Source organism: Myodes glareolus, chromosome 8 (assembly GCF_982192425.1).
Source record: "Myodes glareolus chromosome 8, mMyoGla1.1, whole genome shotgun sequence".
Lineage (NCBI taxonomy): Eukaryota > Metazoa > Chordata > Mammalia > Rodentia > Cricetidae > Myodes > Myodes glareolus.
In genome coordinates, this window is record NC_142033.1 from 67474588 (window position 1) to 67501813 (window position 27226).

Sequence of the window (27226 nt, forward strand, 5' to 3'; positions counted from 1 at the left end):
CCGCTTGCACTGCTCAGCAGAGAGCGGCTGTGACCATGGCTGGACAGACGCTGAGCCTGCTGCGGCACCTCAGGCCTCCCGACAGGCCCTCCTCAGGCGCATCAGCCAGCAGGCAGCCTTGTCTCTTGGCCTTCTGCCCTCACAGACACTGGCTGGGTCTGATTAAAAACCTCCCAAGAAGTCCGAAAGGGACAGCGCCTCCAGCCAGCACTGGCACTGGGTGCCTACCTTTGATCTCTCCTCCTAGGTTACGAGGACAAGATGGCAGGGAGCTGCTCAGGATTCACCCTGTCTAGGTCGAGAAGAGATCTTTGCTTCCCCTGGGGCTCATTCTTCCTGGGGAAATCTCCTTTTACTATTAAATAATGAACATTATCTCAGCTCAGGGGAACTGGGGAAGGCCTGACAGCTTGGCTTCCTGTTCCCACCTTTCCCAATCCCCCCTATTCCTCACAGCCTTCTCTCTAGCTCAGTCAAAGCTTTGCTGCCCAATGGCGCTAAAGGATGGTAGGAGCGACTTCCTTCTCTCATCTTCCCAGTCATCTCCTGGGACCTCTTGGTCCCAAGCTCTTCCCACGTGTACCCTGAGGGGTGACTTTTAGCCAAGAAGCTCTCAAAGTAGGTTCCTAACCACTGGAATCTGCAACTCTATCCAATGGTGGCTCTCACTCTGTCACTGGCAGTGACGAAGAAGCACCCCATCATCCCTAAATAGACACGAGACTATAGGAGTTTACAGGTACCAGAAGACAGGGCCACCAGTGTTTTCTTTTGTGCTCTGGCTTTGCTTTTTACCTATAAATAAATAAACTGGCAAGCAGAGCAGAGGTGGACACAAACATGTTGTGAGGTGACATGACCCAATTTCTTATTACAAATTTCTTGTAAAACCCCTTTCATTATCACTTAACATGTATTTGTTCATTTATTTACGATTTTGGAGATGGCAGCTAGTATTGATCTTCCTGCCTCTGTCCCCCAAAGGCTGGGATTATAAGCATGCTCCAACACACTCGACACATAGCACCCCCTTTTCAAGCCACTTTAACTCGGAAGCAAACAGTTAACCACCCCAGAATTCTTCTCCTATATCTTTATTCTACTTCATCCTTTATTTCACAGGTGTTAGAGTATTTTATGATCCATCTTTGCAACATCAAAAATACAATAGGAAAAATCCTCTCATTATTTTTCTTCTAGAAGATACATAGACATTATTTTGTATGTGTCCTTTAAGATTGCAACGTTATTCATCATCTGAAAAAAATGACTCCATCGACCATTTTTGTTGTTGCTTTTATAGAGTTTGGTTTTTACACACTCTTTCAATTTTTTCATGCAAAACATATTCTACTTGGTGAGTTTTCTGTATATGGCACATCAATATTAAGAAAAGCCTGGGAGTGAGAAAAACAAAATAAGGATAATACTTTCAGGAGAGAGAGAGAGAGAGAGAGAGAGAGAGAGAGAGAGAGAGAGAGAGAAAGAGAGAGAGAGAAGGGGTGGGTTGGGAAGTCAGTGGGAGTCGACAGGGCTGGTTTTATTCCAGCACTCTTCATTAACGGTAAAATATTATCAGTTGGCGAAGAATGCTGTTACAAGTTTAGCAGCTGAGGCCATAGACCTCATCCTTTCACATGTTCCATGGGCTGGAGTGGGCACAGCTCAGCTGTGACCCCTTCCCAACTGAGCTGGTTGGGCTGCGGTTTGATCCAGAGTTCTCCTGCAATCCTCATCGGTCTTCAATTTCTGGTAGGTGGCTGCTCTGAGGCCTTCAGTTTCTGGCTGTGTGTGGAATGGAAGAAGCCCCTTCAGTTTCTCGTGTGCCACTAGCCTGGGGGAAGGGGGCAGTTTCTTGCTGGCCATGGACTCCAGGCAACCCTTCGGTTCCCTAACGTGTGGCTGCTACATGAGGTGGCTCACTACCCAGCAACTTGCTTCTTTACAGTCTGAGATGTAAGATGGCTCCCTCCTTACGCAGCATAAGCACACGGGTGCCTCCCTCACACACCTTCCATGTGTCCAAAAGCAGGCCAGAGGTTCTGTCCACACCCTAGGGAAAGTATTCCACTGGCATGCATTCCAGGAACCTGTCCTAACTGCCTGTTGCATGCCTGCTCACTCAGTTTGTTCTTGTGCTGCGTGTGTGTGCGTTTTATAATTGTTTCTATCCCAGAATAGGTTTAGTGATTTTAATATCTCATACCCTGAAAGCAGTTTCCAAAATCAATTACAATGTCAAAAATACACTGGATTTGGATCTGAACCTGCCTAGGCACAGCCAAGCAAAAAGCACCCCACTGCTGTAGGCAGTCCGGTGAGCCTGGGCTAAAATCTGCAGCTGACCCGGAACCCAGTGGTTGATTCTTCTTCGGAAATATCAGAAGTTTTCATGAGCTTGGAACTTGCAGGGCACTCTACAGGGTATACTCAGAATGTGTGTATTATTTAGAAATGATTCCCATGCGTAATTTTGATTTGAAAAATAGAAAAAAAAAGAAAGAAAGAAAGAAAAGAAAAAAAGGAAAGAAAAACAAAACAAAAACAAAAAAAACCCCTACTTTAAAAACTTTCAAACTTTCACTAATTTGAAAAGAATTGACATTGTACAATATTTGCCATATACCTAGATCAAAGGCTGACTCTTCTCTTACCCCTGAGTGAAGGCCCCCATGCCTCCACTCCTTTCTCTTTCTCTTCCCTCCCCTTCTCGTGTGTGTGTGTGTGTGTGTGTGTGTGTGTGTGTGTGTGTGTATGAAAAGACTGTCAATCCTTTTCCTGGTGGTAAAACAAAATTCTAGAAACTGGATAATGTGTGAAGAAGTCCATTTAGCTCACAGTTTGGAAGACTAAAAACTCAAGGTCAGGTGGTTGTCTCTCTGGCAAAGAACCCACCCTGCTTTAGAACAGGGGGGACGAGTGTTAGAGCCCGTGTGACTCTAACACAGATAGCTATTTTCCCTAACTGGACTGGTACGGAGGCACAAGGAATAACCAGACACCGCTTACACCATTATTACGGAAAAGGCATCTCAGGCTTCTCCCTCCTGAAGATCTCCCCGCGTTTATTCTCCAAACAACTTTTATACCACCCTATAAACTGAGTGGGGAAAATACACCAGCATTCTGTCTCCTAGGCAACCAAGTGAATGGTGTTTTGTCAAGTCTGCATCTACCTGTCTGCTGTGTATACTAGCTGTCACGTAGCCTTGAATTAGCATCTCTATAAGGCATCCTCCAAATTACAAAGAAAGGAGCAACAAACATCCTGACCTTTTGTTGGGGCGGTGACAGCCTATCTGCTGGTCTACGTGACCACCTCCGGTGGGCCTCTATGACTTCAGAGCCTGGCAGCCACACCGTATAGAAATATGGGCCTACTGACAAGCTTATGTGCCTGCGACCAGAGAGCAGAAGAGAGGATGGGCAAGCAGCTGCTTGTCTTCTAACAGCCTGCTCCAGGGAAAGCTAATCCAGCCCCCTAGGAAGACATCAAGGCCCCCCCCTTCCCCGCCTGCTCCAGGGAAAGCTAATCCAGCCGCCTAGAAAGACATCAGCCCCCCCTACACACACACACCCAAAGGTTCCACCTCCTGTGATGGTCAGAGAAGTGTAGGACACTACCAAAGTGTTCTGGGTGTGTCTGTGAAGATATTTCCAGAAATTAACGAAGAAGAAAGACCTGACCCTATATGTTGGTGGCACCGACCCATGGCCTGGGGTCACAGATGAAATAAGAGAGGAAAAGGAGAGACCCTCTACAGCAAGGTTCTCTGTTGTCTGACTTCTCACACCCTTTGGCTACGATGCTCCCTCTACCTTACCATAGGACCAGAAACAAGGAACCCGCCCACCATGGAGTAAGCACTCTGAAACCATGAGTCACAGCAAACCCTTGCCAGAAGTTCTTTATGCTGGGCAGAGTGTGCCTGGCACGGATCTCACATGGCTGGGTCACAGTGTGATTTCAGCCAGAGCTCCCAACATGGATGAACCATAACCAATCCCGCTCCCCCACCTGACCTGCTCCAGTAAGAAGGAAAGCCTCTGGCCATAGGTTGTGGCTTTCCTAAACTTCAATCTGCCCTGGAGATTTTGGACTTATGACTTCTCCACAGTTCCTTGGATCAACCCCTTAAAACAAATCTCACCATCTCTGTGTGTTATCAGGTGTAGACAAACATCTGGTTAGTTCTGTTTTTCTGGGAAACCTCGACTAATGCATTGGAATGGGAATTGATCTCTTACAACCCAGTGATAAACACAACACCCTCTCCAGGACCGTTCTTAAAACCACGAGTGGTAGATCATGCGTTTCTCACTGTGCGCAATGGAGTAGCACTCAGTCTGGCTGAAGTGGAGGCACGGAGGGAGAAGAACCCCAGAGTGACTTTTCCTTCCAGGGGCATTTGGCAGAACACAGAGACAGTTTTCATTGTCACAGAGAGGAATGTTCGTGGCACTTGGTGCATAGAGGCAAAGGAGGCAGTTCAAGCCCTACGATGGTAATCCTCACTGTTGAACTTGATGGAATCCAGAATCACCATGGAGACACCTCTGGGTGTATCTATGAGGGTGTTTTCAGAAAGGACTAGCGAGGGAAGACCCAGCCCCTAGGGTCGGTGCACCACCCCAGAGCTGAATGAAAGAAGCAAGCAAGTTTGGTACCAGCATTCATCTTGCTCTGCTTCCTGACTGCGGATGTCATGTGACCAGCTGCCTCCCATTCCTGCTTCCTTGCCTTCCCCACCAGAATAAACTGTACCCTCCAAGTGTTAGGTTTCTTTGTCAAGCATTTGATCACAGCACCAAGAACAGTAACTCATATGACCTCACGTGGGAACCTCTGGGGAACCAAAATCCTCCTGGGCAGTAACAGTCTTGTGCGATTTTCAGAATACAGTGACCAGTTCTGGAAATTCAGCCCCAGTTAGGTTTATTATAAGAGTTCCAGAAAGTGTGGAGGGAATGAATTACACAATAAACAACATTCTATCCTCTTCATCTGCCAATAAGGATGCTACAGCAACCAAGATGGTGTGCAAATCCTCTGAGGGCATGTGACCTCACAGGCACACTCCTTTTAAATCCTACTGTATTTTGGAAACCTAATGTTTTCCTCACGTCTCAGAGGATGCTTTCAGGATGAAGCTGAGAACAGAAAACTGGAAAAGCTGAGCTGCACCGAGAGGAATCCTTTTCTGAACCTCAAGAAAATGAATGCATACACAAACATGTGTGTATGCGCACACACACAAGCTCACATACATGCATATAAACACACACATGCACATAAACGCACATGCACATATACACATATATAAGCACATGCACATACATATAAACCTACAAACACACACAAGCCCATATATATTTAATGTAGTATTGTTACCATTCAGCAGTTGATGGCAAGTAAAAACAACATCTCTGATATCCCTAAAGGTCCACATTTGAATCCAGGAGCCTTGGCTATGCCCCCTTACCACCTAAGAGGAATTGAGGCGGCAGAGAGAATTCATGTTGCTGACCAGCTAACCTCACAATAGACACCGTGTATATGAACCAATCTACTAATGCCATTTCTACAGCTTTGTGTGTTTTATCCCACGTGTCCTCACAGCAGCCTGGTGGTGTAGGGACCACGGGTCACAGCAAACACAATTTTCTGTCATCTTGCAGTGAACAAACCCTGACGTTCTGGTCACTACCACCTACAGAGGGATGCGTATGTCCTTCATCCTAGCCCAGCAAAGATGTCAAAGCAAGGTGTCAGTGATTAGTTGTTGGTGATGGCACCGATGTCATTCAGTTTGCAGGGCCAAAATTTAGCTGCCTCTCTATAGTCTGAAACTGATGGGAATCAGCATGATGGCATGGAACTGTGGCCTGGCAGTTCTGCAAGTAGACACCAACCTGCTCAGAGCAACACGAGGGGATTCTGTGCCACTTTAGAAGCTTCTCTGATGAGAGGCAAACAGACTGGCTGAAAGTCACCAGGAGGAGCAAGGTCATGGCCATATGAGCTGTCTCAAGTTCAGAGTCTCCACCATCCTACAGATGCAGCACTGAATGAAGCAGGTCTTTCTCATTCTGGAATATTCTTCCAGACTTGCTTTTTCATACCTTCAGCTCTAAGTTCTAAGACCTCCGCTTCTTAAAGTCCCTCCGAGGCCTCAGTTTCTCCAAAGTACCTACTCAGTCCTCTGCTGTCCTAGACTGTTGGTCCATAATGCAGAGGAACCAGGTTGGAGACATCAGCTCATATTCCGGGGGTATAATGTGAGGCCCCAATGATAAGCCATGCATTTTATGGAGTTTTTTTTTCAGTGCAGAAGATGGAGGGCAGAATAAAAACAGTAGAAGCATTACAAGAGCGTAGGGCTGGGCCTGGTGACATAGACTGCAGTCATCACTATTCAGGGAGCTGAGGCAGGAGGATGATGAGCTCAAGGCCAGCATGGCCATAAAGTAAGATCCTGAATAAAACACAAAGGGAGTGGGGAAGTGGTGCAGGATAATTGTCTGTATTCTGTCAATCACATTTTAAATAAACACTGATTGGCCAGGCAGGAAGTATAGGTGGGTCAACCAAACAGGAAGTAGAGGTGGGGCAAAGAGTACAGGACTATTCTAGGAAGCAGGAAGCTTCCTCCACAGTCCAGCCCAGACCACTGAAGAAGCAACAAGTGAGCTGCCCAGCTAGAAAAGGTACTAAGTCTTTTGGCTAGTATAGATAAGAACAATGGGTTAATATAAGTGATAAGAGGTAATAAGAAGCCTGAGCTAATGGGCCAATCAGTTTATAATCTTATGGAGACCTCTGTGTGATTTTCTTTGGGGATTGCTGGCTGTGGGGTACTGGGCAGGACAGAAAGCCCAACAAGCAGGCCCCTTCATGTTACAGGGAAGGTGGAGAGAGGGTTGTGCCTCAGCCTGTGATGACAGAGGCAAGCTGAGCTCAGTGGTTAGACAAGGAACTCTCCTGTTTCAGGGCCTGAGCAACCAAAGCCAGCTGATGGTTTCTCGGGGCGGGGGGTGGGGTGGGGGTGGGGAAGAGGAAGTGAAGATGCAAGGGACAGACCCCAGGCTTGGGGAGCAGACATTCCCACATTCCAGTCCTGCCTCACCTTAGTCCTAACTGTGTAGCCTCGGAACAGTTTCTGAACTGTCCTTGATCAGGTCTGGATTCTCTGCGGTGCCCTTGCATGATGAGCTGAGACCAGGTGAGCCCTTTGCCTGTGCCCCAGGACACAGTGGGAGCTCAGAGCCTGATCTCTTTCCTTCTAAGTATCTAGAGGGCAGGTATGAACTCTGTTGGGCCACGCCACATTTGTATTGTAAGATCCATTCACCTATCTCTTTATTTCTCTACAAAAACATGAAGGAGAGGCAGGCCACGTCTGATTCCCAGGCTCCTGCGTGAATTTCCATCTATACAAATATCTTAAACAAATCCATACTGTTGTTTAACTCTTAGAAGATTAAAATAGACTTTAAAGTGAGGTTTAATTTTGTTTCAATCAGAAAAAAAATAATGCCATATGAAACCCTGGCTCTACCATTTGATCCACCTGTCCCTCTGTGTTCCCGGTTGTGCCACTACCACTGAGGCAGAAAAGCAGGCTGTGTTCTTCAGACCTCACATAGCTTAGGGACTCTGAAGAAAGATCACACAGCAACAAGGACTACTGCTGATTCTCTAAGGGCGTCGGGTTCTCTGGAGCCTTTGAAGCCATCTTTGGCAACCATAGCGAACCTCCACTCATTCTATGTGAGCTCCCGGACAGTTGGGGGTGGGAAGAGGAAGCAGAAAGAGTGGCTAGAGGCTCTCCAGAGGGACTTGTACTAGGAGGGAGGACACATCCTTCATGGTGGATGGCCAGGCAGGGCAGAAATGTCAGAGCATAAACACAGGGTCCACTTGTAAACATCCCTTGGAAGTCCTCCCCAGGGCACACAAAGAGCCAGGACAGTGATTCTGACCTGCTGACCACTGTGCCATTGTGCCCAGTGATTTCCCGAATGTTCACAGGCACTATTTCAAAAAAGGATATTGCAAGGGTTCCTTGCCCTGCTGGTGGCCTGTCCTCCCTCTGCCCTCAGGTCCTGCTTTGGTTACTGTTTTGGAAACACGTGGTACAAGTGCTGGATTCAATGGCAGTGGCCAGTGCTGTCCAGATATGAGCATTGCACAAGAAACTACCTGGTAATGGCTTGGCCATTGTTGTCCTTGCCTATGGAGGCTTTTATGGAACACTTGCCACGATCCAGCCACTGTGATGATGTGAGGCTACAGCCACAGACAAGACAGGCTCATGGCCCCAGCTGGAGCAAGAGCTCCAGCGGTCCAGAGACAGGCAGCTGGCTCCCAAGTCCACAAGAGGAACAGTGTGGACAGGGTAAATGAAGAATACAAGTCACACGGGCTGTCTTCCAGATGTGCCAGGAAGCCACTGAGCCATGAATGGACAGGATAATAGCTAGGCAGGGAGGGCAGCCAAGCGAGAGCACAGGGTTTAGATGTGAATTCCTGAGACTCTTGAGGCTAAGAAGAAAATAGAATCAGGTGCTAATAGGGGTCATCACACATCAAGATGGGGAGACATTTAGGACAGAACCTCAAGAGTCTGCCTGGAGTCAGCCCAGTGGTGATGTCTGCCCCCATGGGTCTCCTACTTAGGCTGGACAAGTTTTGTCCTGTGTGAATGTTGTTATAGGTCTGGGGTCACTCAGAGATTCATCATAACCATGAATAAGTTTTAATAAAAAGAGGCATTTTTTTAAGGTACTGACATTCAACGTGGGGCCTGGATTGCACCTGTGAGCACCCCCAAAACGCAGCCCCTAGTCATATCAGCCCAGGAATTATAAAGGCAAAACCCACAATATTACATGTAATCTGCCTATCTGTAGGCAGGGTGTCTTAGTTAGGGCTTCTATTCCTGCGAAGAGACATCATAACCATGGCAACTCTTATAAAGGAAAGCATTTAACTGGGACTGGCTTACAGTTCAGAGGTTTAAAGTAGGAAGGATGACAGCCCATAGGCAGACATGATGATAAAGAAGCCAAGAGTTCTACATCTGGATTGGCAGGCAGCAGAAAAAGACAGTGAAATTGGGCCTGGCTTGAGTATTCAAAACCTCAAAGCCCACTCTCAGAGACACACTTCCTCCAACAAGGCCATACCTGTTGTGGTGGTTTAAAAGAAAATGGCCCCCAGGGGGAGTGGCACTATTAGGAGGTGTGGCCTTGTTGGAGGAAGTGTGTCACTGTGGGGGTGGGCTCTGAGGTCAAGCTGCATTCAGTGTGACACTCAGTCAACTTCCTGTTGCCTCTGAGTCAAGATACAGGACTCTGGGCTCCAGCACCACACCTGCCTGCACACTGCCGTGCTCCCGACCATGATGATAATGAACTGAACCTCTGAAACTATAAGTAAGCCACCCCAACTAAATGTTTTCTTTGTAAGGGTTGCCATGGTCATGGTGTCTCTTCATTGCAATAAAAACCCAAACTAAGGCACCTATTCCAAAAAGGTCACAGCCCCTAATAGTACCACTCCCTAAGAGCCTATGGGGACCATTTTTATTCAAATCACCACAAAGACTCTTTTTAAAATATGTATGTCTTGCAATTGTCCTAATCAACCTTTAAAGCATAATAAGCAAGCTTGATTACAAAAGGAGAAATAGCAGTTAATCTTATGACCTATTATCTTGTAAGAGCATCAGAATTTACAGATTCAGTCAACGTCTGGGAAAAAGGAAAGTGAGCTGACAGCCTGCAGAAGGTCGGGGTTTGCATGCCAGATGCCTTATAAATCATAAACATAGCAATTAAACCTTCCAATGTAATGCTAGCCATCACAAATGCAAGCACCTTTGATCTCCCTTTGTGATTGGCTAAGGAGAGAATTCAGAGGTCAATTAGGAGCTAGCAACCAAGGTTGAGGAGAGATGCTACTTGGGACATTAGCTAAAGATAGGGCTGCTTCTTACCAAGACACCTAAAGTTCCAGAGGTGTCTATGGCCATACATACTGCTTGTAAGTGTTAGGAATTTTTCCTAACATGAGCTCTCTGCCAATGCAAAATCCCAATTAAGCCCAATCAAAACAAGCCAAATTAAAAAATAATGGGATTCCTGCTCTCTCAGGTGGCCCCCGAGGGGGAACCAGGAGGCTGCAAAGGAGACCACCAGGAGGAAGAAAAAGAGACCACATGTTCCTCTTTTGGGAGTTCACTTAAATACCCTGTGGGAGTGGTCCTGAACCCCGAGGGAGGGGTCAGGACCTGGCATGCTGGGATTTGGAGTCCAGACCAATACAACTTTCAGGCCTGGGGGCTAGGATAGATGCAAGGAGCTGGGGTCTATGCTCCCAACTTAATATTCCAGACTCTTTGGATATAGGGATGACATGAAATTGAAGTGATAGGCTCTCTGAGAAAAAGGAACATTGACTCAAGTCTGGCTACTTCCTGCGGGTATAGGGCGACGCGGGGAAGGGGAGAGCTAGGTGTTGTTGGGTCCATGCTCAGCAAGAGGTGTGGCTGGAAAGGCATCCCATGTACTATCATCCTGGAGATGTCAAGCATCTGTTCCTTGTGGGAGGTGAGAAGGCAAGTGTCTAGGAAGAAAATATTGTTATTACCAAAGATGAGTAAGGCAGGATGCTGAGCAGGTAGGCCCTTCATTATGGCATCCTGGAAAACCAGAGGGTGGAAGGTCCTGTCTGCTGGGCAGACCAAATATTCTGAGTAGGTGCCCGCTTGAGCCTAGAGAGATGGTACCAGCATGGGTGTCCCAAGAGCTTGGCAGCCGAGGGTGTGGTGAGGATTATGTGTGAGGTCCTGTCCATTGAGGTTCAAGAGACCTAGGAGTTAACTGAGGAGTACTCTGTCCCCTGGGAAGAGCGGGGCAGGTTTAGGGGCATTAGGGTTCACTGGTGTGGGGGCAGGGAGACAACTGTCAGCGTGTGGACAGAGAAGGGACCTCAGAAGGGAGAGGTAGGGTAGGTACCCTACCAGTGGAGGAGTAGAACTGGGAGGTAATAGTTAAGGAGAAAGGGCCTGCCATAAAGCAGCTCAAAAGGGCTCAGGCCCGTAGGGTGGCCCTGAGGCGAGTTAGGGCAATGGGGAAAAGGAAGGGCCAAGATAACCTGAGTTTAATGGAGAGCTTGGTTAGTTGTTTGATAAGTTCGTTGTCCGTCTGGATGGTTAGTGGGACACTAAACCAAGGAATGATGTGGTCCAGGAGTACCAGAGCCATCACATCTGCTATTTTTCTGGAGGCTGGAAACGCTTCTATCCATCCTACCAATCTATGTCCAGTTGGTGTCTGCAAAGCTGGTGTAGAGACTGACGTATGTGGAGAGCCCCTTGTAGGTTGGCCTGGGCACACGTCTGGCAGGAGGAGTGAACCTGTAAAATAGAATCTCAGAGATGGGTGGGGTCAAAAAGGGACTCCAAGAAGCAGAACAAAGCTTTGGGGAAGCAGTTAAGGATTTCTCCACCCAGTCAAGGTGATGGGCATCAGGTATCACTAAGAAAGAATGAGAGAAAAATTGTCATGCAAGAATGCAGGGCAGTGGCAAAGTTTTAAGTGGGGAGGGACGGGTCCTGTCTATCCCCATAACTGAAATTGGTGAGGGGAACTTAAGGCCCAAGTGAGAAGTTAGAACAGAATAGGTATCTCCCATGTCCAAAATAAAAGTAATGGACTTACCCACTTGCAGCTTTACCCTAGTCTCGGATAGGGTTACGGGATATACCAATTCTGGGCAGTCAATCCTCAGAAGGCTGAGAAGTTTGAAGGCTGGCACAGTTTCACTTGGCAATGTTGGTGAGTCTGGACCTGCATGGCATAGAGGAAAAGCCCACATGGGGGCCTTGTGATTTCCAGTGTCCAGGTTGCTGGCAGATGGGGCATAACCTCGAAGGAGGTGTAGTGCAATATCGTGCCACATAACCATTTAGGCCACACTTGAAACAGCTTGCCTGTGAGGCTGACTTAGGCTGGGCTCCACCAGGGTAGAGCCCTATGGTTGGCTTCCCTTGTCCCCTTTCCTGTGGCCAAATTAAAAAAAAAAATCCAAGTGTAATGGATTTTGGCACTCTCGGGTGGCCCCAAGAGGGAACTAGGAGGCCAGGAATGCAACCAGGAGGAAGGAAAAGAGACCACGTGTTCCTCTTTTGGGAGTTCACTTAGATACCCTGTGGGAGTGGTCCTGACCTCCCAGGGAGGGGTCAGGATGTGGCATGCTGGGATTTGGAGTCCAGACCAATGCAACTCTCAGGTCTAGGGGCTAGGATAGATGTGAGGGGCTGGGGTCTACGCTCCCAACTTAACAGTAGGGTCAGGATGGTAAACTGGATGGAATAAAACAGACTGCTTCTCCTGGAAGGGTCAGTACTCAGAGGGTGACCTGGCCTGGTTCCTGCCTCCACCTAGGATGCAGAGGCCTTTCTCATTGGGAAAGCCGTTGGGAGGTCCAGGGAATTTATTGTCTTTCCTACTCTACTTAACTCTTCTTTTGAAGGTCAAGGGCCAAGGTGAGATTAATGCAATGGCAAGTATGCCCTTCCTAAAGGCATTTACACCCCAGGGAAATGACTGTGGTGTTTATGGCTGCAGGACACCCCGAGACATATGGGGTCAGATCACTGTCTCTCATGTCCCTTCCGTACTGCCCCACCTCGCCCATACAGCCTGTGGGACATGGCAGGAAACTGGTGATACCTGGATACCAACATCAACCAAGACCCTGGGCTCCATTGTTCTTGCAATGTCTGTCCTTTCTCGGTGTTTCCTTAACTCAATATCCAGAGGTTTTCTGGGGTGCCAAACAAGGGATCCTCCATAGCATCCCTTGGCTCTTCTAACATGAGGGGGCTGTCACGAGTATCCCTCTATCAGGTAGTCACTGTTTGATTTGGAGCCTGGTAGCTCTTCAGAGAAGGGAGCCACTGTGAGTTACCAGTAACACTCATCAAAGCTGGGGCTTGGGCAGGAGAAGGGTGCATGGAACAGTAATTTTTATTTATTTATTTATTTATTAAAAATTTCCACCTTTTCCCCGCCTCCCTTTTCCCTCCCCCTCCCCACCTCTCCCTCCATCTCTAGTCCTAAGAGCAGTTAGGGTTCCCTGCCCCGTGGGAAGTCCAAGGTCCTCCCCTCTCCATCCAGGTCTATAAAGGTGAGCATCCAAACAAACCAGGCTCCCACAAAGTCAGTCCATGCAGTAGAATCAAAACCCAGTGCCATTGTCCTTGGTTTCTCATTCAGCCTTCATTGCCAGCCACATTCAGAGTGTCCAGTTTGATTACATGCTCCATCACTCCCAGTCCAGCTGGCCTTGGTGAGCTCCCATTAGATCAGTCCCACCGTCTCAGTGGGTGGACACACCCCTCGTGGTCCTGACTTCCTTGCTCATGTTCTCCCTCCTTCTGCTCCTCATTTGGACCTTGGGAGCTCAGTCCAGTGCTCCAATGTGGGTCTCTGTCTCTATCTCCATCCATCGCCAGATGAAGGTTCTATGGTGATATGCAAGATAGTCATCAGTGTAGCTATCGGACAAGGCCAGTTCAGGCACCCTCTCCTGTGCTACCCAAGGAACAATCTGGGGACCTCTCCTTGGACCTGGGAACCCCTCTAGAGTCAAGTTTCTTGCAAACCCTAAAATGGCTCCCTTAATTAGATATTTACTTCCCTGCTCCCATATCCACCCTTCCTCCATCCCACATGATGGTGAGATCCCAGCAGTGTTCACTGCACTGCTGGAAGCCAGGAGCAGGCTGGGAAAGTAAAGGAAATAAGCCAAGTGCTTTGTGGAGAGAGAGAGAGAGAGAGAGAGAGAGAGAGAGAGAGAGAGAGAGAGAGAGAGGACAGCCCATATGACTGCAATCTATGTATTATGCAATTATGTAAGCAATGTACAGGGATCTGGGTCAGACAGTGTTCGACAGGGAAACAGAATCAGTGTGGGAAATAGACAGGTAAAGAGCTATATTCAGGGCTAGAGATGGCTCCATGGGCGAGAGTACCTGCAGCTCTTCCATACTCCCGGAGTTCAGTTCCCAGCACCCAAGTCTAATGGTTCACTCCACCTGTAGCTGCTGCTTGAGTAACCAACGCCCTCTTGTGGCCTCCACATGCACAGGCACTCACATGCACAAGTACACTCCACACGTGTGCCTACACATACAAAAATGCATACCCAGACATGCCTACCACACTCACACGCATGGAAATGGGGAAAGGAAGGATCACAACCCACCATTAGCGTATTCACTTCAACTATTCAGATCTCTGCCAGAGATCTGGTGTTGGGAGCCACCTGGAGGCACAGGTGGTCCTGCAGTTTGGAGGTAGCCATGTGGGGCTGAGCACCCCTGCCTGCACCCTTGCCTGCACATGCTCAGACCAGCAGAATGGCATTAACCAATCAGGACAGCGTTCAAGCCGCTCCACCGTTTAAAAGCAGATGCCTCGGGACCCTACTTCCTCTCTCTAAGCTTTCTCTCGTCCCTGCTCTATCGTCCCTTCCCCCAATTTTCCTCAAGGGAATGCTCCAAATAAAGATGTGACCAGAGAAGGAATTCTCGTTTTTGGTGGGGTTCATTCCTGCTGGACAGGATGGCGCCCCGCAACTGGTGCTCGAAACCCCGGACGCTGAGGGACCCTGACAACTACGCCGGGGGACCCTGAGAAAGCCCGGGAGAAAAAGCCAAGATCAGACACCAGCACAGAGAGCCTTGAATTTCAGAACTCTGAGAACATGGAGCGGTGAGTGACGTCGGTTGAAATCCCCAGAAAGGGGAGGAAAAGAAATGTAAAAAGGAATTTCAAAGGATAGGCCTAAAATAGAAAAAAAAAAAATACAAAAAAAAATCAAAGTTAAGGTATCTGAAAGAAGGTACAAAAAGCAACGGGGAAGAAAAATCCCTTAAGTTCAGTGCAGGTGGAGCTGAGAAAAAGCGAGGTTTACGGTTGGGAGATCCGCGGCTTCCTCCGTGCGTACTCGCTGATAAGAGACTCGGGGCAACAGTCTCGTAGGGAGGCGAGTTTGATCGTGTTCTAAGACTGCCTTCCCTGTTCTTAAAGAGCCACAGAGCTTTTGGAGGTGATTTTCGCCTAATTTTGTTAAGAGAGCTCAGTCTCTGGCTCTCACGTACAAAAAACTTTAATTTTTGACTGAGAAAGACAAGCTGCTTGATCGTGCTGAGAGTGCTGGCGGCAGCCGGCCCGCCTTTGAGCGGTAATGCCTGATTAGAAACACGGAAGTGGGCCAGGCACGGTGGTGCACACCTGTGATCCCAGCTACTCAGGAGGGAGACGCAACCAGTTGCTGGCGGGGAGTTTGCTGGAGGCCTGCGAATAGCCAGGTCGCGGGCGGGCTAAAGTCCGTGTGACATCAGAGGCCTTCTGGCGGGGCTATGGTTTTTGGAGGACTTTTTCAGCACCTGAGCGGACTCGCCTGACTGAGGCGGAAGCTGCGTGGTGAGCAGCGGCGCCATAGAAGGCAGAGAGGAGCTGAATCGGCTCTGCGGAAAAACTGTGTTTCCATAGCAACATGGGCGAGCGGGGAGGTGAGTTCCCAGAGAACGGGGCTCTGCGCGCGGGCGGACCGGGCAGGAGAAGCCCCTCCACGGGTGGGCGGATGCCCCCCCCTCGCCGGAGCTTGGAAAAGGCTCACAGCCGGCGGTGCGAGTTCATTGCCTGAGGTGAACCGGCGAGCCCGCGCACAGCCCGGGGCGGAGCCATGCCTTTGGGCCATGCGGAGCGCGCCACGGTGGGCCGCGCCTCAGAGACGGAGCTGCTGCCGCCCTCAGCCAAGGTCGCTAAAAATTCAGTCAGATAAAAACATTTGTCGCCAAAAATTCAGTCAGATAAAAACATTTATCCCCCAAACATCGCCCCTTTGTCAGCAGGAAGTAGCCAGATGATCGACGTCCATTCTCCCTCAAAGAACTGGTCCTAATTATCATAATAAAGGCGCGTCAACCTGGTTATCATTACCTATTGCCCCTGGCAACGGGTGAAATAAACAATGCTACCTAGAGGTTTTTTCCATCTAAATAGGGGAGCTGGAGAGATGGCTCAGCGGTTAAGGGCATTGCCTGCTCTTCCAAAGGTTATGAGTTCAATTCCCAATGACAACTGCTTTGGTTTTTAAACAATAGAGGGGGACTACATTACCAGTGACAGCTTCCCCCAGAGAAAGGATTTCTCTTGCATTCTATACACTTAATTTTAATTCAAAATTTTGCTGGTACAGGCAAACAAGATTTGCTTTTTGAAGCAGAGACCTACAGGTCTCTAAGTTCAAAACCAGCCTACTTCCAGTACTGATTGTGCTGAATTTTTACACTGAGAGTTTTTAATACTCTTAAATGTTAATTTGGGAGGAGATGTTTTTCTAGGAATGCTGACATACATCTGGATGCCAGCGAGACCGACCAGAGAGATAAAGAAGACGACCCAGTGGATGCTGAGTGTCCTGCTGTGGAAGATTCGTGCGGAGGCAGCAGAGATGACCTTCTGGGCGGTGCCAAGAGCAGCTGTTTCACACCATCGACTTGAGCAACACCCTGTGCAACCTCTTATCTCTTAACAATTTTCTGACTGACTCTATTCTGCCTTTCTCCCTCCTTGGAGATGGGTGGGAGCAGAGATATCCTTGGCATGCTGCGTCTAGGTGGGGACCAGATTGGAAAATAGTTTTGCCTTATTGCTCTTAAAGACAATAATTAGGGGGAGATGTTGGGAGCCACCTGGAGGCACAGGTGGTCCTGCAGTTTGGAGGTAGCCATGTGGGGCTGAGCACCCCTGCCTGCACCCTTGCCTGCACATGCTCAGACCAGCAGAATGGCATTAACCAATCAGGACAGCGTTCAAGCCGCTCCACCGTTTAAAAGCAGATGCCTCGGGACCCTACTTCCTCTCTCTAAGCTTTCTCTCGTCCCTGCTCTATCGTCCCTTCCCCCAATTTTCCTCAAGGGAATGCTCCAAATAAAGATGTGACCAGAGAAGGAATTCTCGTTTTTGGTGGGGTTCATTCCTGCTGGACAGGATGGCGCCCCGCAATCTGGTCCTCGGGCTTTGGCAGGCCCCAGGCTGTCTGTGTGCCCCAGGCTGCTGGCATAGGTAGTTCCCATCCATTTCTGTCTTTTTCCTTATTGGCCCCTGTGGCAAACAAGCCAGGGGAAAACCAGCATTTCCGTATTGGGAACAATGAGTCAGGTTTTCGTTCTGATGAAAACACAGTAGGGTTTACACCAGAAATCAGAGCTGGAATAGTGAGCCCACCAAGTGTGACCCGACACGGGAGAGTGGACAGACAGTAGTCACAATGGAGGACTGATGGCCCTGGAGAGACGGGGGCTGGCCGTGCTGTGACTCTCCAGCACAGAGAATAGTGTGTGTCTGGGAAGGTGATCCTGCTGCCGTGAGAAATTAAGGCACCGCGGGGTGAGTGCTGTTTGGAGCGGGGCTCAGGCCCTGGTCCACTCACATCTTTAAATTAGGACAAGCTGACACCCATTTCACGATCGGAACAGGGATGCTGGGCTGTACTTTGCCTGTGACCAGCCAGCAGCCACGGAACATGTCATGCCATGCTTGAAGTCTGCTAGTTAAAATATTGCTGTGACTCTCAGTGTTTTAAGCTATGTGAACTAAGTCTTCTGCTCTGGCAGAAACACAGTTGACTTAATTATGAAAACAAAACCTTGAATGTTTTCTTGCTATCATTCCTCAGCACGTGAGTATCAAATTAGTGAATGTTTAAGTTGTATTGTGCTAGGGCTGTTTTTAAGATTTTATTTTTTGTTATGCGCATGCGTGTGCCCATACATGCCAGCACAGGTACTTACATAGACTGGAGTTACAGGCGGCTGTAAGCTGCCTGATGTGGGTGCTGGGACCTGAACTCAGGTCTTCTTCGAGAGTATTATGTGCTCTTGACCACTGGGCCATCTCTCCAAGCTTAGGATAGAATTTCAAGCGATTTCTAAATGTCCCTAAACACACTTTTGCCATTCTGTACTATGTATTTGTGTGAAGTAGTATTCTCAGAATTGACAATGATAAAATCAAAATACCACACAGGTCAGAAATACGTGGAAGACGTTGTGTCCGGCAGGATCCAACCTTCAGCCAAGATTTAAATTCTGTATAAAATAAACAAGCACATCCCTTGCATTAGTATACAGCTTTGCTTCTATGTGGAATATATGGACAGTTGGATGTACACCTAACATAAAAATAGGGTTTTATCAGTAAAGGTTTTACGTGTCTATTTTATATACCTTTCTATACCCTGGGCTGCAAAAAAAAATTTCTTGGGTGAAAAGGGGGCGGTGTCAGTGGGTGTCTAAGAGGCTCCAGTACACTTCAGTCTTAACACCCAGCTGTGTGACCATAAGCAAATCATTTCTCATATCTGAATCCTGTCTGCGCTTGTGTTCCCTGAGAACCCCAGTCACTGAAACCAAACAGACAGTTCTTGTGTAGGTGGGTGACAGAGGCCAGTCTCCTCCCTGAGGAGAGGAACAGTGAGTGCCCTGGAGAGTAGGCTGGTGTCATTATGCAGCTGAGAGAAGCTGGGTTCCAAGGCTGGGGTAGCCTAGAGTAAGCCAGCCATAGTACGTTCCCGATTCTATCTGTAACCTAGAGTAAGCCAGCCATAGTACGTTCCCGATTCTATCTGTCCTAGAACATCGAAGCCATTGCTGTCTGTCCATTCAGTTCCTGCTAGCGAAGAGCCTGGCACAGGACTGGAATAAACCAGTCAGGACCTCCCAGAGACTGCATGGGAAAATTCAGATCGTGGGTTCGAACTGGCCAGGGGAAGCATGCAGATGAAGGAGGCCTTTGTAGGGGACCCATTGCTGAGATAACAAGAGGAGAAAGGCTGAGGCGTGAGAATCTCAGAGCTTGGGATGTCTGGAGCCAGGGTGAGGGCAGGACAGGTAGGCACTGCCGGCCCTGGGTCACCCCAGAACAGGCTCTCCTAAATGCTCACGCTCCCTCCCTCCCTCCCTGTCTAACTTTGCTGTCTATGTCAGTAACTGTGGCTGTGGTTAACACCAATACCACCATCCCTTGGAGTCCAGGATGCCCTCAGGGACCAAACTGGATGCTCACTTCCCATAGATAAAACTCCTTGGCACTGGATCTCACTTGTTCTCACTGCCCTGCGTCTTTGGGTGGCTGTGAACAGCTCGTGCACCAGGAGTAAATGTCATGGAAGTGCAGTCCTGCTCATGACTCCTACAGACAGTTTTCCTCCCTATTTGTGGTATTTGGCTGCTTGACTCCAACTGCAGAACCTTTGGATACAAAGAGTCAATTGTGATGGGCTCCAGACCTGTAGGCACGGAGCCACATGGATGCCAGCTCAGGAAATCAAGCTTATGCCCATGATGGCACAGATGCAGAAGATGAGCTTCAGAGAGTTTCAGTAACTTCTCAGGCCTGAGACGGGAGCTGGGACACCATGGCCTGGCCCACACTGAGTACAGAGTACCTCATGCGTCCTGGGAAGGTGGGAGTGTTCCTGAGCTGATGCCGTCAAAAGGCTTGGCTCAGGGCCCAGGCTACTGGGAAGGGAGGCAGGACACGGGTGTGGTTTCTGTCAAGTCAGCAGGTGCCAAGACCTGGAACCTTTGTGATAGGCAGAAGGAGTAAAGCCTGGTGGCAGGGATACAGCTTAGTACATCGGCACCAAGACTCTGACCTCTGAAACCTGTGTCGGCCGGGCATTCCCAGTAGGGGATTGGCTAGGGTGACAGGCAGAGTCCTCTCTTGCTGTGTGACTTTGGACTAGCACTCTCACCTCTCTGAGCCTTGATGTGCTCACCTGTGAGCAAGGATGATGTAAACTTTGCTGAGTAAGCAAATGAGCGGGTGGGTCTAGCCAGAGAACTTGAGGGTTAAAGCAGGGAGTGGCTGCAGTCGGGCTGCCAACAAGGACGAGTTGTCCCCTTATGCACAGAAAAGACCTGGCCATAGGAACTTTCCCAGGATCTATTTTTTGAGGTACTTAAAAATTATTTATTTTTATGATGATGATGATATGTATATGTGTGTGGCATGTATATGGAAGTCAGAGGATAATTCTGTGAAGTCTGTTCTTTCCTTTCACCTTTATTTGGGTTCCGAGGATCAAACGCAGGTCATGGGGCTTTTGCTGCAAGCTCTTTAACTCGCCTTACCATCTTATCAGCCCCTCATGACCTCTTTTGAGTGCCATGTATATTAAGGAAACCAGGCTAAGGATTTTCTTGGTCCAGAACAATGTTCCTCAACCTTCCTAATGCTGTGACCTTTTAATGCAGTTCCTCATGTTGTGGTGACCCCCAACCACAAAGCTATTTTGTTGCTACTTCATAACTGTAATTTTGCTACTGTAATGAATTATAATGTAAATATCTGATATGTGAGCTATCCGATATATGATCCCCAAAGAGGTAGCAACGCACAGGTTGAGAAGCACTGGTCTAGAAGACAGAGCTGGAAGGAATCTATTCCATGTTCAAGTACTTCTGTTTCTCTCCTACCACCACGGCTTCTCTCATGGCTAAAAAAAATGCAAATCAATACAAGATAAGCTTGCCACTTGAAATTCATCCATCAGTGGGTCAGAAGAGTTTGGTACTCATACCTTGGGCTAGCTTCCTCTGCCAATGATGGTTCCCGCTGGCAGTGTTGAATCAACCAAAAAAGGGGAGGCAATACCCGGAGTAAGTGGTTGGAGTCAGGGTGTGGAAGGCAGAGCACATGGGCAAAGGTTCCCAGATTGTGCGGTATGTGCACAAGGCAGAGTTGAGTCTGTGGCAAGAGCCAGCATGTGCCACCTTGTTCCATAGTCTACGCTGGAACTCACGCTGAGGTGTTGCAAAGGATTCAGAGGTTCAATCTGGGCTTAGGGAAAGGGTCCTACAATCGATTAAAGATGTCTTCCAGGGGCTGTAGAGAGGGCTTAGCGGGCTAGAGCACATGTTGCTTCCAGGAGACCCAAGTTTGGATCCTAGAACCCACATCAGATAGCTCACAACTGCCTGTAATCCATCTCTAGGGGCTTAGACACTTCTCTGACCCCCTTGGGTACCTGCACAGACATGACAGGCATTCATACACACAAACACACACACACACACACACACACACACACAAATGAAAAAGTAAATCTTTTATTTAAGAATGCTGTTGGGGGCTGGAGAGATAGATGGTTCAGTGGCTAAAAGTACTTTTTGTGCCGGTTTGATGATCTCAGACTGATTTAAAAACCAGACAGAGAGGCCACAGGGGCTATAATCTCACCATGTGCCTCAGGGAAGATGAGAGACGGCAGGGTCTCCAGCAAGTCTGGCTTTCACAGCTGCAAAGAGTCTCTGTCTCAAATAGGGTGTAAAAGTAAGGACCGGAACCTGATGACTGTGCTCCAAACACCATGTGAGCTCACACCCCTCATATGAATACACACATACACACACACACACACGTCTGCCATGGGAGCAGAAAGAAAGAGTGATGGCCTTGTGCCAGCTGCTTCTCAGTTTGTAGTGGCTGGAGAGGATGCTGGGACTTGGAGGTGAAGGCAGAGTGTACCTGTGTAGAAGAATGTGAATGTGGTCTTGGGGTCAAAGGTCATAAGCTTACTCTCTCTCTCTCTCTCTACTTATCAAACACAGAATCTTGAGATTTCTTGGGAAGGTTCAAACTCAGGTTAAGTTTTGAGGGCTAAGTATGGGCAGATAAGCAGCAAAGGGAGAGAATGTTCTTGAAGTAGCCGGGGACTAGGTGGAGGAGTCTGAGCAAAGACTTGCCTCCAGGGTTGGGAACAGGGTAACATAGATACACCCATGACTCATTGGAACGCTAGGTTCTGCAGGAACAAGATCTATCATCACAGACTCAAGCAAGCTGTCACAGTCTCAGAGACAAAAGGAGGGAGGGAGAGAGGCACTTGGAGACTTAGTACCTGACGCCATGGTGGAGAGAGGGGAACGTGGGCATGAAGGGTCAGCAAACAGCTCCTGAGTCTCCACTTTCTCCATGTGTCTCATTTAGCTACAATTCTGGGGCTATAGTGAGACAGCCAAGATCCCCTTAATAACAACAACAACAACAACAACAACAAAATCCAGACAGGCTGGTTATTTAACTTGTCCTGGTCACACAGCCTAGCCATTGTGGCTGAAGCCCTGCATTGACCCCTGCACTAGGCTGTCCCCTTAAGCTCTCTTCCCTGGGGAATTCTGGAAGTGAGTGGTCTTCGCTTGCAGCCCAGAACAGTGTTACAAGGAGGGCCCGCTTGTTTGTCCCAGCTGCCCTGCTAGCTTAGCCTCGAAATAACTACACAGAAACTGTATTAATTAAAACACTGCTTGGCCCATTAGCTCTAACTTCTTATTGGCTAACTCTTACATATTAGTTTAACCCATTTCTATTAATCTGCATATCACCACGAGGTCGTGGCCTACCAGCAAAGTCTCAGCACATCTACCTCTGGTGTGTGGGGGGGTCCATGGCATCTCTCTGAGTCTGCTTTCTTCCTTTCAGTATTCAGTTTTGTCTTTCCCACCTACCTAAGTTCTGTCCTATCAGGCCAAGACAGTTTCTTTATTCATTAACCAATACAAGCAACACATAGAAAGAAGGATCTCTCACACCAGAACAGGTAACGACAGGGCTCCTAATAGCACTGCACCAAGCAGCATGTTGGTGAAGACCCAACAGGGGTCATCTCCTACCATCCCTGGGGCCACCTTATAGATAGCTTTCTATGAGTGGCCTCATCCTGGCCTAGACCACACCATCTCCTTACAGACTGAAGTGGGTTAATTCTACTTTCTTCAACACTTTCTGTCTCCCCCAGTCTCCCAGTTTAGTTCCATGGGGTCCTTCATAAAGGCAAACTTAGCTTCCAGTCCCCACTCCAATTTAGAAACCTCCAGTGGGGCCATTACCTAAAGGTTCCAGAACCTCCCCAAGCAGCAAGAGGGACATGGCATATACAAGCCAGTACAGTGAACCGGGTATGGCGGTGCGTGCCCTAAATCCCAGCCCTCGAGAGATAGGGGCAGGTGGATCTCTATAAATTCGAGGCTAAGCTGATTTACATAGCAAGATCCAGAGAAGTAGAAGACTTACAGTGAGGCCGTGTCTAAACAAACTAAACAACTACAGTGTCCAAACATCAGCCCTAAGAGAGTATATCCAAATGATAATGTAAGCATTTGGTTGTTGGTGTCTGGCTGCAATTTATATAGGGGCTGATGGGAGTGGGCAGGACTGTCCTTTCCTAGACATAAGGTAGAACCTGATACACAGTAGGACCTTAACACAGACTGTTAAATGAACATGCAGATGGTCAGCAAACAAATGCATGAGTGAGCATGTCTCTTTTCTGGTCCTCTGTCTTGCTGGAGAGAATGGTGCACCTGTATCTTTGGCCCATTCTGCACAGTACATCCCAGTGTATTTTAGCATCCTTTGGGGGCTCAGATGATCCTTTCTCCTTTCCCAACACCACAATCAGCTTACGCATCTCCTGATCAGGACCACCCTCTCCAACATCCCCAACTTCTGGACTTCTGGATTCTGTCTATCCCACCTAAGTCATTTGATCCCTGCAGTGGGCAGAGACACCGTCAGCAGCCCAAGGCTCTTACTCTCCAGGGCTGTGTCCAGCAAAAGGGCTCAAACTGGCCTCTTCAAGTCTCAGTAAGACCCACGCTGGCCAGCGTGCATATCGTGGGCCTTTGCTCACCACCACGCATGCATATCATGGGCCTTTGCTCACCACCACCACGTGGGCCAAGTCTCCCAGGAAGCTGCATAGTGATGCAAACCTCAGGCCCCAGAGACTGCTACATTCTTGCCAGAGAACTCCAGCCAAGCAGAACAATAACCAGAGAAAAACTCTCAATGAATCTCGAAGTATAAATATTTACCTTGAGTCCTCTGAATTGTATGAACAGACCTTGAAAATGGTTGCACTCAGCTGGCCCGCTGTGATTCAGGTAAGCCAAACTCAGAGGGTTTAAGAGTGTGCTCTGAGGCCACACAGCTAGCTGGCGACAGTCACGGTTTGACCTTTGGTTGGTGTGTATACAGAACTTTGCTGTTCCCACTTCAGCCAAATCCAAGGGTCAAGGAAGAGGTTCTGGATCTCGGAATGTTCAGATCCACTTTTGAAATGATTAACTTTGAAGAAGTCTAGAGAGATGTTTATGTTTATTGATTTTCTTCAACCGAAAGAATTGTGGGGCCGGGGGATTCTTGGTTGGTAATGTTCTCTTCTTGTACACACAGAGACCCACATTTGATCCAAACACCCACTTTAAAAAAAAAAAAGCCAGACATGGAGGCATGCACTTGGAATCACAGGGATGGGAGGTAGAGACAAGCAGATAAGGTCAGTGAAAGTCCCTGCTCCAAGAGTCAAGGTGGACGCTGCCTAAGGAACAAACGCCAATGCCAACTTCTGGCTTCCACATGCCCGCGCATATACATGCCCCCAAAGAGATTGATTTATGTAATTTCCAATGACTGTACCACCCAAACTGTCACCTCTCCATCGAGATTGGTCCATGGAGAAGTCACGCGTCCTGTGGGATGCCCGTGAGCACGACAGGCAGGCACAGAACACCGCAGCTACAGCAGCCACTTTGGCAGCCAGGCCCCTCTCTGTGGGGAGCTGCAGTGGCCCCTCTGGGTCTCCAGACGATGGGTAGCAGGAGACTTAAGATTTGGTACAGACTGCAGACCCAGGCTCTGGCCAGGAGCAGGAAGGGTGGGAGTCAAGCAACAGGAAAGCCAGCTGGGTAGGAGGTCCCTGGACCAACACAGGGGGCTCCAGTGCCACCAAGGCCACAGGATTGTACCTCTGATCCAGAGGAGTCTGCCCATTCTCACCCAGCATACAGTTCATCACGGGGCTCTCTCTCCGTGTCAGTGACAGGTGTGATGTTGAGCGGCACTCTCTGGCAGCTGCAACCGAGTCGAACACCTCGCCTGGCATTCTGACTCCTCTGGTCAGGAATACTGATCACTGCTCTGGGCACTGGGAAGTCAACAGAGGGTAGAGAGAGAACGTCTATGCCTGGGGGTAAATTGTGCAGAAAGCAGTAGCTAAAACCCCCAGACAAATAAGGTAAACTCATCAACCAAAAGAAGAAAATTAAAGCTACTGAGGGCAAGATGGGTTTCCTGGCTCAAAGGCAGGAATGATTAGCCGTGTCCTGGGACAGGGGAAGTGTGGGTGATTCGGGACAGCGGGAAGGCTGGGGGCAGAGGCCATAGTGGTCTAGTGACAGGAGCAGAGACCATAGTGGTCTAGTGAGAAAGTGAGAAAGAATGAAGGGTGGGGGGACAGGTGTGGCCATGGTAACTTTCTGGAGACCCCCAGTGGCTTAACAGCAGCTCTAGAATTTGAGCCCCAGTCTGGAATGCCGAAGCCGTCCTCTGAGGGCTGTAGTCACACTGATGAGGTGCAAGGACTGTCTGAGTTGAGCTCAGGACATTTGGATTCCTAGAAAACCATCGAGGGCTTTAGGCAGAGTGGTTTGCAGGAGTCTGACTTGCTGGAGCCCTCAGTCACTAATTAAGAAAATGCCCCATAAGCTTGCCTATAGCCCGAACTTAAGGAGGCATTTTCTCAATTGAGGCTTCTTCCTCTCAGATGACTGTAGCTTGAGTCAAGTTGACACACAACTAGTCCTCACAGTCACCGAGGTCTCAGCCCTGGCCAGTCACACATCTGCTTCTGTCTGTCTGATTGCTGGTAAGCTTTCCACAGTGCATCATGAATGAGTATCGGTGGGGGAGACAGAGTGGATGATCTTGCTTTGCACCCCAACTTTAACCCCCAAGTCTGGAACTTTGGCCATGTGGTCTAACTCTCACCTACAGCTGTAGGTTACAGATGAAATCACCCTCGTTGAATGCTAATTCAACGAGGCTCCGCATGAAATGTGCCTGATATACAGTAGGTGCTTACTAACTGCAGGTCCCTCTCATTGGTTTGTTCTTTAACTGCAGTGTGGATTGCTGGATAGAAGGGACAGATTTGCTCTTCTTTGAAGCTTGTTTATTATCTAGCTACATCCTGGTTATATAGTAGGTGTTACGGCTAATTGTGGTTGTCCACTTGACACACTCAGGAAGAAGGAACCTCAGTTGAAGAATTGCCTCCATCATAGTAGCCTGGGAGAGTGTTTGTGAACTTTGTCTTGATTGTTACTTGAATCAAGAGGGCCCAGGCCACTGTGGGTGGTGTCATCCCTAGGCACCTAGATGGGCCTGGACTGTTTATATAAGAAAGGCTCACTCAATGTGAGCCAGGGAACCAGCCAGGGAGCCGAGCAGAAAGAATCTGCCCATCACTGCCCACCTGGGCTCCAGGATTGATACCCACCTATGTGTCATTTGTTAGCATGCTGCGGCTCTTCCATGGCATTCCAGTAGACTTTTGATTCAGGCAGGGCTTTTTAATTGTCCCATGTTGGCACCCTCCTGTTAAGGGGATCGGATAAGAAACACATAGAGCGAATGCCAACGCCACTGACTGGTCTGGGAATGGCCTCATCTGGACTTCTCTGCCTGGATTCCCGCCCGAGCGCACGCTGCCGCAGGTTTTCAATCAGCCCAGCTTGCCATCATTGATCTTCGGACATTAACCATTGATTGCTTATCATGATGGGCATCCGGGATGTTTACAGTAACAGTTGGATGCAGCTTAATCATTAATGCTGGCTTCTTTCACAAGTTCCCAGGTTCACATCTGATCATATTGGGTGCTGACCTATTCATGAGGCACCGTCCATTTGTTCTTTAGCCTAGAGTGAGCAAGGCGGCTCAGAGCGCAGGTGAGTTACCCTTGCTGACTTGGGGCAGCTTGAGGAGGATTTCGCCAATGATGAGGACTGCCAGAGCATCTGAGGCAGGGATTTGACAGAGCAGGAATTTGAGAACCAGCTTTGCAGGGCTTGGGTGAAGATTTAAGGGAGAATACGCAGATAAATTACTTAGTGTGATGTCTGGCAAGCTTTCTATAGGGACAGCATTGTGTCCTGGTATGGCTGTAACTATTCCCATGTTCCTCCCTTCTCCCTCTTCCTCCTGCTTCTCTCCTCCCTCCTCCTCTTAGTTGTCCTTGTTTCCTCTGAATCTCCATACCTCCTATCTTATTCTCTCCCTCCCTTTCTCAAAGTCT

The 27226-nt window shown here is 48.6% G+C and overlaps 1 protein-coding gene, 1 long non-coding RNA gene and 1 pseudogene across 5 annotated transcripts in view; 2 read left to right on the forward strand and 1 right to left on the reverse strand.

Moving 5' to 3' along the window:
* Positions 1 to 1077: 1077 nt before the first annotated feature.
* Positions 1078 to 27117, reverse strand: LOC125387433 (uncharacterized). 2 transcript variants are annotated; one of them, XR_015002746.2, is made up of 5 exons: positions 26429 to 27117; positions 23964 to 25075; positions 11728 to 11856; positions 11162 to 11423; positions 1078 to 1785 (listed from the first exon to the last, which is right to left on the reverse strand). It is a non-coding gene; the product is annotated as an uncharacterized LOC125387433 (long non-coding RNA). The 2 variants fall into 2 exon arrangements; XR_015002745.2 differs by lacking the exon at positions 1078 to 1785 and adding an exon at positions 8737 to 10630.
* On the forward strand, positions 15542 to 15732 carry LOC148121182 (Nuclear RNase P; annotated as a pseudogene).
* Slc2a9 (solute carrier family 2 member 9) overlaps positions 19934 to 27226 on the forward strand; it is a 153019-nt gene continuing 145726 nt past the window's right edge. The window contains exon 1 of one of the 3 annotated variants that reach the window (XM_087909066.1): positions 19934 to 20043. The gene's annotated coding sequence lies outside the window, so the exon portion shown is untranslated. Of the gene's footprint in view, positions 20044 to 23876; positions 24033 to 26750; positions 26880 to 27226 lie in introns of those variants that run through there. The other 2 variants (XM_087909067.1, XM_087909065.1) reach the window with 2 other exon arrangements.